Source organism: Delphinapterus leucas, chromosome 9, assembly GCF_059928025.1.
Source record: "Delphinapterus leucas isolate spDelLeu-1000000601 "Yukka" chromosome 9, BTC_Dleu_Yukka2, whole genome shotgun sequence".
NCBI classification, from domain to species: domain Eukaryota; kingdom Metazoa; phylum Chordata; class Mammalia; order Artiodactyla; family Monodontidae; genus Delphinapterus; species Delphinapterus leucas.
In genome coordinates, this window is record NC_143137.1 from 25102385 (window position 1) to 25113029 (window position 10645).

Here is a 10645-nt window from a genome sequence, read left to right on the forward strand (position 1 = left end):
GTTTTCATCACCCCAGAAAGAAACTCCATGCCTGTTAACAGAACCTCCCCATTTTGTCCCCCATCCAGCCCCTGACAAGCACTAATCTACTTTCTGACTCTATGGATTTGCCTATTGTGGATATTCCATGCAAATGGAAGCATACATGACCTTTTGTGACTGGCATCTTTACTTAACATAATGATTTCAAGGTTCATGCATATTGTAGCACATATGATTCTTCTTAAAGCTGAATATTGTATGAATATATTATATTGCATTTTTCCATTCATCATTTAGTGTCTTTAGGATTGTTTCCACTCTTTGGCTATTATGAATAATGCTGCCGTAAATCTGTGTGTACAAGTTTTTATAGAAATTAAAGAAGTTTTAAGAATTTATAGAGATAAATCCTTAAGTACAATGAAAAGAGTTTCACAAGGGTTTTTCAGCGTTAAAACTACTGACATTTTGAAGTAGATAATTCTTTATTGGAGGTGGATGTCCTGTGCATTGTAGAATGTTTAGTAGCACCCCGGCCTCTTCCACAAGTCACCAGTAGTTGCACTCCCCCAGTGGCAAAATCCAAAAATGTCTCCATACATTTCTAAATACCCCTGGGTGATAGAATCACCTCTGGACTGGATAAAAGAGTAATACAAGACAAAACAAAACAAAACAAAAGCAAACAAGCAAAAAAACAACCTTCAGCTGAATTCTCTATACTAGCAGCAGAGTAGTAGATAATATAATTTAGGCCACCATTTACAATGGCATCAGAGAATATTAATTACCTAGGAGTAAGTCTACAAAAAATGGTTAAGTGCTGTGGAAAGAAAATTGTAAGACTACATTAGATCTTGCAGAAGAAGATCCAAACAACCAAGAGACAACTTATGCTCATGGATAGGAAGATATTATAAAGGTATCAAATCTTCCCCAATTGATTTATAGATATTATATATTTTTCCAATGATAATATAAATAGGATTGTTCAGGGAACTTAAAAAGATGGTTCTACATTGTATACAGAAGAGTCTAAAGCAAAGACAAGTCAGAATACTTCTGAGAAAGAAGAATAAGGAGTGGGGACTTGCCATACCATTATCAGTCTTATTATGGAACTTTAGTAATTTATACAGTATGATGTTGGGTCAAAGAGAGACAAATTAATTAATGGAATAGGAGGGAAAGGCCAGAAAAAGACACATTCTCTATGTAACAGGTATAAAAGAGAAGCATCTGTCTAGTCATTCAGAAAAGGGGGGTAGTGCTGATAAAATGATAATCAATATAGGAAAAAGGTGAAGTTGTATACCGACCTCACACCATAAGTCAACTGTGGGTAAATTAAAAATGTGAATGTTGAAAGCAAAATTTTAAACTTCTTAGTAAGCATTCATTATAAAAATTAATAAATTTGACAATTTTAAATCTAGATGGTAAAAGCATCTTTTTTTCTTTTCCAGCAACACATTGGACTAGATAGTCAGAGACCTCCTCCTGGTACACAGCAGATTTGAAAAAGCAAGAATATATGTACACACACACACACACACACACACTCACATACACAGACACTTTCATAAATGTACTCATAAACGTAGCACTATTAGAAATACAATGATTAAAACTTATAATGGAAGTCATATATACAAATAAACATCTATAAGGTATTAAGTACCCCCATGAAAGAAACAATAAAAGGCTTAACTTGCTCTAGATAAAGAGAGGTTTTCTGTCAGGAAATGAAAATATACTGAGATCCAAGGATTGCAACACATTTCGGTTTGTTCCCAAATTCCTCTTAAAATGTATTACTTAATATCGCCTAATTATTACATATTATTTTCATTTATTTCCTTTAAACAAACATTTGATATTTTTATCATCTCTTCAGTCACTTATAAGAGATTTTATTTAAACCTCTTAATTCATCTGCTTCCCTGAAATGTGTATCACTAAATAATGGATTTTTTCTTATTTTAAACATTCAATTAGCTTATTTGAGTACCATCAGTACAATTAAAGGTTGTATTTCTACTTCTCAAATTGTGCTATTCATTCCTGATAATGACACTTTTCATTCTTAAAACACCTTTAAGGCAAGATCATAAAGACATTTCCAGAAGAGAAAGTACAATTGTCAGTTCAGTTTCTTCTCAGCGTCCATGGCTCAAGGGCCTAGCCGCTCCGCGGCATGTGGGATCTTCCCGGACCGGGGCATGAACCCGTGTCCCCTGCATCGGCAGGCGGACTCTCAACCACTGCTCCACCAGGGAAGCCCGTCAGTTCAGTTTCTTGATGGAAAAATCAAGAAGGAGGGTTGGCTGAGAGAATTAGAAATGCCATTCAACTGCATTCCTTGTCCTATTTGTTTCACACACTAAAATAATCAGATAAAGAAAACCATTTCAGATTCTTTTCCCTTATAGGTTATTACAAAATATCGAGTATAGTTCCCTGTGCTATGCAGTAGGTCCTTTCTATTTCTATGCAGTAGGTTCGTTATCTATTTTATATTTAGTAGTGTGTGTGTGTTAAATGATGAGAAGGAGCCCGGCCATGCAAAGATCCAGGTGGGAAGAGCATTGGAGAAAGAGAGGAGGAGAGAGAGAACAAGAAACACCAAAGTACTGAAATAGAGCAAACGTCATGTGTTTGAGGAACGGAAGGATCCCAGGGTGGATGAAGTATAGAAACAAGTGACTGGAGAATTAACAAGGCCTTAAGGGCCATGATAAACACTTTATGTTTTATTTTAGTGAAATGGGAAGCCACTGCATGATTTTAGGGAGAGGAGCCATCTGACCTGATGTGTGTTTCACAGTATCACTCTGGCCGCAGGATGGAGAGTGGATTGTTGTTCACCACTGTGAACATAGATATGGGCTAGGAGTTCAGGGAGAGATCACAGTAGCTTGGACCAGTGCAGAGAAGAGGAAATGGAGAGAATGGGGAAATTCTGGATATGTTTTGGCGACAGGGCCTGTTAATGTCTTAGATGTGGGCTGTTTGTTTGTTTTTACCGCTGGGGCAATTTGAATTTTATTTTAGGATCTTATCTCCAGTTCTGGCCTCCACTGAGCCATGGGTCAGACTTGGATGAATCCACACCTTTTTAGGGGAGAAACTATTGAAGGCGGGGGTGGGGAGTCGGTCCAGTTGAAATTGAAGTGGAGGCCAGATCAGAAAGGCTCAGCCATGGACTTCTTCCCCAGTGACTGGAGGGTTAGAGCAATAACTGCTGAAATCATTATTCTTTTAGGCCTGCACTATTAAATAGGGATGTGACTATTGAGCTTTGAAATACAGCTAGTCCAAATAGCAATTATCTGTGAGTCTAAGGTATACACAGGAGTTTGAAGATGTGATATATAAAAAAGTATAAAGTATCCCATTAATGTTTGTATATTGGTTATATTTTGATGTCATAATGCTTTGCGTATATTGGGTTACACAAATGCTTTAATGAATAATTTTCTTATTTCTTTTACTTTTTAAACTTCTTTGAAGAACTTTATATTTACAGAAAAATTGAGCAGATAGTACAGAAGGTTCCCATATTCCACACTTCCACACACAGTTTCTCCAATTATTAATGTTTTGTATTAATGTAGTACACTCGTTACAATTAATAAACCAATATTGATATACATTGCTATTAGCTGAAGTCCATAGTTTATGTTCACTCTTTGTGTTTTACACTTATATGCGGGGTTTTAACTTAGGTTTTTGAATTGATTGAAGGGATAGACAGCCCTCAGCTCCTTACTAAGAGGAAAAAGACTGTGGGGAACGTGTTTTGAGTGAGGACTGTTGTGTCTGGATATGTAAAGTGTAAGATGGTTATCAAACAACCAAGTGGAGATACAGTTAATTGGTAAGTCTGCACTCAGGGCTAGGTGTATACATTTGAGACTCATCAGTGGAGGTATGCAGTTACATTTCGAATTAACATGGTCTGATGTGTTAATGGGAAATAAGAAAACAGACAGAGTGAGGACAGCTCACTCAAAAAGTTTTATTTTACTGCTAAGGAGAGTAGATAAATGAGGCAGTAAGGTTAGTAATGGGATTCGCTTGCTTGCTTTTTTTTTCTTTTTTTTTAAGATGAGAGCGATGAGAACTCAGTTGTAAACTTGAAGGGACCACTGCAGACAGTCTAAATCTGCTGATGTAAAAGGAAGGAGATAACTGTGAGACAAAGTGCACAAAGAGTGAGAGTGAAGGGGGGGTCCTAGCACTAGAGGAGGAATACGCCTTTGATTGGATGAGGGACGTGTGTTTCAGCAGGAGGGAAGCGATCATATGAGCATAGATGCAGGTAGGCTGTAGGTTTTGTTGGGGAGTGAGGAGGGGGTCTTTGTCCTATTGCTGCTTTTCCTCCGTGAGAAAGTCTGAGACAAGCTGAAGCGATGGGGAGGAAAATGTTGGATGTGTGCGACATGAAACAGTCATCCAGAAGTGGGGGAAGTGGATTCTGATGAAAGTTGCTATTTCCTATGGCATTTGGTCAATGACTTCAATCTCATATATTCATTCTTCTTTTAAGGGTGCTAAAAATGACTAAATTAACTGATTTTATTTTTACCTTTCTTATTTTTTCCTGCTTACCCAATAGCACAGGTGGTTATGAGAAGGAAAAGGGATAGTTTTGTAGCAAGAAAGAGAAATGAAAGTAATAAACATGACAATACACTGAGTGGCTTATACTTATAAATATATTTATATCTAATATTTGCACATAAAGGTGACTGAATTACTCTTGCATTGCCTTTTGCATTGTGGAAACAAGAAAATGTAGATCAAGGGAGCATAAGTGTAGGCAGAGAATGGATAATGATGACGGCAGTTTTCACATATTGCACACCTATTGTGTGCCAGTCACATACTAAGTGCTTCACATGCATCGTCTCATGCAGCCCTTGTAATAGCCCAGGGAGGTTGGGGTTATAATGTTCTCTTGACAGTTGACAAAACAGGTTTTTGGAGAGTAACTTGCCCAGATTACACAGGGAACTGGCAGAGCCAGAAAGCAAACGCCAGTCCCTGAATCCCAAGCTCATAATCTTCCCCAGAACAATATTCAACAGAGCCAATATTTTCAAATAAAATCTCCATTGAATAGGTCATTTTTACTACAAAAGCACGTTGGAGTGCTTGACATGCCTAGTAACGAAAATAGAGTTTTTTCCATGCATTTCATATTGAACAGAAAATATCCAAAGTGATATATGGACTCTGAGAGCAGTATCTGACTAGTAAAAGTTACCTCCACCTCCATGTTGTTTGTTTCCATTTCTCCACTAACCCACATTGATTAAAGAGTATGTAAAAAACTAGTGCACTTCAAAATTTCTGAAATAACTAAAGTCCAGGATGGAAAGAAACACAAGAAAACTTGCTGGAGCATAATTTACTATATATATATATATATATATATATATATATATATATATATATATATATATATGAATTTAGCCTAACAAAATATATTTATATTTCTTACTTGTGTTGTTAGTAAACCATAGTACATTGATGGATATATCGAGACGTTTGTCATTTCAATTTTTTTTCTGGACAAAATGCCACTTAATTCTGTTTCTCAGGGTGCCCAGTTTCAGTACAAAGGGTGATCATTCAAATTTCTACTTGTTGAAATTAATAAACGACATAGCCTCTCATGGTTACTCAAGGGTGTTCTTTGTTACATAGACCACAGTACCAGGGCAATTATTTGAGATAAGCCAATACGCAATTGAATCAGTTCTTTGTTGAAAGGGTTGAAGTAATTCAACTGCAAGCCTAGCCCAAGATCAGAAATCAGATTACTAAAACAAGTCGCAAGAGTGGTCTCTAACATCACACTGATAACAGTGTAAAAGGGACTGATTTGGTCCCTTCATTTGTGAACATAAAAGATGAGAGCTGATAGAAATGAAGTTCATAATGCTATGAAGAAGCTGAATGTGGATTTGCTTGGAATCGTTAGTGGGTGCCTCTTTCATGCTCTACTGTAATTTATTGATTGCACACTCAATATCAAGCAGTCTTTGGTGCCGTGCCCACAAAGATAAGAAATGCACTCTGCCTTTATTAAGGAGACCACGGTCTTGTGAGGAAGGCAGAGGGTCCAACCAGTATTGAGCACGTAATAGGCTCTCAATAAATATCTGTTGAATGAATGTTTTGATCAGGAATGGGGGTGGATAGTACAGGTGTACAGAGAGCAGTGAGTGCCATGATAGAGAAGGATAGGACACGAAGAGGCACTTGGGTCCCTGCTCCAGATTTAGAAGATAAGGATCCTTATAGGTGTGCCTTTAAGACACATCTTGAAGGAATTATATAGAGAAGAAAGGTTAGTATAAAGGAAGAAGTGAACTTATAGAAAATAACATGCGAAACAGGATCGTGAGAAAGTGCATGGTGAATTTAAAGAACTGGATTTTAGGTATATTTGGCTTTGTGTTAGTAGAGGAGAGCAAGGATTAGAAAGGGTGACTCCAGAAAAGCCAAACATGCTCACTGAGAGGTTGTTATGCTCTCATATAGACCCTGGATCTCAAACACAGCACTGCCGTAAAACAATAAAGGAAATAATAGTTAATATTTATATAATGCTTACTATTTACTGAATGCTTTCTGTATATTGATTCACTTAATCCTCATATCCCTCTGAGATGGGAATTACAATTAGCCCATTTTAAAAGTGAGCCAAGTGAGGGACAGACAGATCAAGTACCTCACCTGAGATCATCTATCTAATAAGTGTCAGAGCTGGGGTTTGAGTGTGATGATCTGGCCCCCAAACCCACATTTCTAGTGTATTATACTTTTATATAGTATGTATACTTTAGTATATTGCCTCTTGGTGCAATGCCAAATTTAGTGTAACTTGCTATTAATAATTATATTGAAGTATCCAAGTTGGACAATTATGTTTGTGGTAATACAGCTCTCATTAGCTTCCTTTCCAGTATACCTTCTTGAGTTGGAGGAAAGAGATATAGAAACAGCTAGCACACTAAGAATTATATATAACTCAGAGTACATTCATGAGAATGTGTTACACAAGTGACATTCTCCTAGCCTGGGTATCATTATGGTAAAAAAGATTGGGATGCTGTTGTAGGAGATATGGAGCCATTCAGTGAGGAGGATGACAACATTGGGGAATTCAGTTAGACAAAAGTAAATAATACTTTATTCATGGAGTATATGACATCAGAATTTTGAAATGGTATGTAAATGTCAGGACTTGTTGATGATGTTAATGTGAAATTCATAACTGATGTGTATTTTTCCATCCAGTAATCTCTTACCCATGGAATTTCCATAATCCTTTGTCTAGATATTCCTTAAAGAATGTCTAATATCCTGTCTATTACTCTACATTGGTATGTGCTGAGCATGCATACGGTGTGAATCATCATCATCGTAGCATTTAATTACCACCGGCATTGTTCTTTGCAACTGTTTGTTTAATTTTCATAGCAACTCTGTGAGTGTTATTATTACTCCCATTTTACAGATGAGGAATCTGAGGATTTAAAAGTTAACCTGCTCCCATTCACTTGGAGTTAGAAAAGGATTTGATCCGTTATAGCACGTGGGTTTCCACTTGAGTATCTGAGGAGTAGTTAAGATAGTGGTTGATTGGAGAGCTCCTATTTTTTCCTCTATTTCCCTATTTCTTTCTTGATTTATATATAAAGTCATTTCCCATGTGAACTAATAATAATAATTTAAATGCATATAGATCTTTTGAGACTTAAAAATATGTTCATCTTTATTTTGTAAGCCCCTATGTGACAAGTAAAGAGAGTCCATAAGTTGTGAAAATAAATGCAGAAGCAAAGTGAGCATGAATGTGCAGCTCTTGACTCTCAAAACAGTGCTCTTTTCTCCATGCTGTGCTGTCTCTTGTGTCCTTAGCAGTTGTTTGCAGATACCACGTATCTCATCAGAGACTTCACACTGCATTCAAATTTTAGGAAGATTCCAAAGAGGAATGTTTTAGACTTTTGTGATTATTGGTTTTAGTTTAAAACTCCGCAGGTAGAATAAGGAACTCATTATAAGATGGAAATATATAGAGTTGACATGTATAACTATTAGTAGTATATATTTTGGGGGAGTAAAATATAGAAAAGAGATAGCAAGAAGGGGACAGTTTCTAGTATAGTATAGAAATTAAATCCGGTATACGGTGAGAAGAAATTCAGGGAAGGGAACCTGCAGAGAGAAGATTGGCACAAAGAAAAGGGATTGATGTTAGGCGAATTTGTCAAGACAGTAAAGAGTAAGGCAAGAAGATGAAGGTGTGGGCTGTGGGCAGCCTCCAAAGGCTAGTAGAGAAAAGGAAATTCTATATAGAAAGTGAGGCTATAGATGGAACAAGAAAACATTGCGGGTAGTGATCCCTTTCTATTCTTAAAACCTGTGATTATGTAAAAGTTAATGAGAGAGAAAGTAAAAGTGAGCAGAAGCTGGTAAGAGAAAAAGATGAAAGCTTCCGGGAGAAATGGAAGGTTAGAAAAGATGACATTTCTTGCATCCTGCTGCCCCGCCAGTACTGTACTATCACAGTGAATTGAGGGAACTTTTATGATCTGAGCGGAGTTGGGACTTCCCAGCGACCACTGCCTCACCCACTGAGAGGATCCTAAACGTAGCCCACATGGATAGACTCTTGGGCAGAGGTAGCCAAAGCAGAGGCTTAGAAGAGACATTGAATACAGCAATTGCTTCAGAGTGGAGTTCAAGTCAGAATAAAGTCAAACTCTAGGGAATCTGGCTGCGACGTTCTCCTGCCACATGTTGAACTGCTGTTCATAGTTCATACTGTACAATAGCTGTTACGCTTCAAGGCGTTTACACTCTTCTCTATTAACTGCCATTCTCCGTAGCCACTATTGGCTGTCCAGCCTATCAACTTCTATTTATTTAACTGTTACGTTTGTCGCCTAACTTGGATGCTCATCGTTTACTTTCTAATGTGCGTAATGAAGCACGTCTTCTTCCTGCAAGTATGTCTGGGCTTCTTTTCATGTCAGAGATACTATGCTACCAAGAATGGCCTTGTATGGATTACTAGCTTCATATCTCTTACTGTGCACAATATTTTTTTATCTACCATTTTTTTCTTAGGGAGAAATAAGCCCAGTGGTCTATCTCACTGAAAAGTTAACATTGTTTCCTAAACATTTATAGGTAGTGCTGGGACACCGGTCACTTTTAATGAAAATGGAGACGCTCCTGGTCGTTATGATATCTTCCAGTATCAAATAACCAACAAAAGTACAGAATACAAAATCATTGGGCACTGGACCAATCAGCTTCATCTAAAAGCAAGTATCAGTATAAACTCATACTTTATGTATACTGTTCTCAAGGAGAGAGGCTTTACTTTTAAGTAACATAACATTTGTTAGAATTGATCTTCTTGTAAATAAGTTTTCAGAAAATGTATGATTTGATCCTTCTTCAACTTTAAAATGTTATGAGAAGTCTTAAACGTCTGTAGAGATATTGACTCTCTGCAGGGATTTAATGAAAGATCTCATTTTCTTTTAAGTGACTAAATATACATTTAGGGAAACTTTGTACTTTTCTGAAAGGCTCAGTTGTTCAAACCTTTGTACAGTGTGTGTGTATGTGTGTGTTTTGGGGGGAGGGGTGACAAACTGTGCCATGAATGACAAAGTCGGTGCTTAATAAGTGTGCTTCACCTTTGCCCCATCATAAGTTGAGATCTTGCAGCTACGTCTGCTGGATGGAAGTCAATCATGATCTGTACTTACATTACCTCTTTGAATCATAACATCAGAGAAAGTTAATGTACCCCAAAGAGATGTTCAGTTTTTTAACAGCCCTTAGGGCTGCCAGCTGTCCCTGTCCCCCTGGAGAGCCATGACGGCCCAAGGCCCACAGATTTTGCAGTTCCTACAAGTGGCCACGTGAGGAGAATATGGGAGAGCCCAACTGGAAGCGAGGTCGCAGGGCAGTGAGGTCGCAGGGCCTGGGGCTGGTGCCAAAGGCAGTTGGTCATCTGCATGCCCAGTGTCATGCTGTGTCCGCCACCCGGGGCTCTGTCTCCTCCTGCTGGGACCAGGTGGGGCTGGCACGTGGGATAACGGCAGGAGGAGAAGCTCTGTCAGATGAGTCTAGCTGGCAGGCAGCTCTCCAGAGGGGCTATCCGAGGGAAGGGGTCTTTGGGGACACTGGGGGGCGCTGTCTGTTACCAGCACCCACTAAGCATAAGGGGCTCCAGAGCAGGAAGCCCGTCCTGAACTTGACAGATAGGGAAGCCCGGGAAGTCACAGGGCATAGGGCAGGCAGTGGCTGTGTGAGGAGGGCACAGGAGTGGTTGGAGAAGCATCTGCTTACCACGGGGTAAGGAACCATTTCAAAATTTAACAGCCTGTGGTGCCATATCTATGCACGCCGGCTCCTTCTGGTCTAGACAAACAAGGAGTGTGCTCTGTGGTCGCAGCTAAGGATCAGAGTTCCTTCATACATGAACATTAATGTTCATAATACATTCTCTCATATATCTGTAACATTGGACTGTTTACAGGAACTGAGTGGCCGAGGAATCACTACAGCAGCAGTGTTTCCCCTGTAGGCAGTGAGGTGCTTTTAAAATGTGTCTAATAAA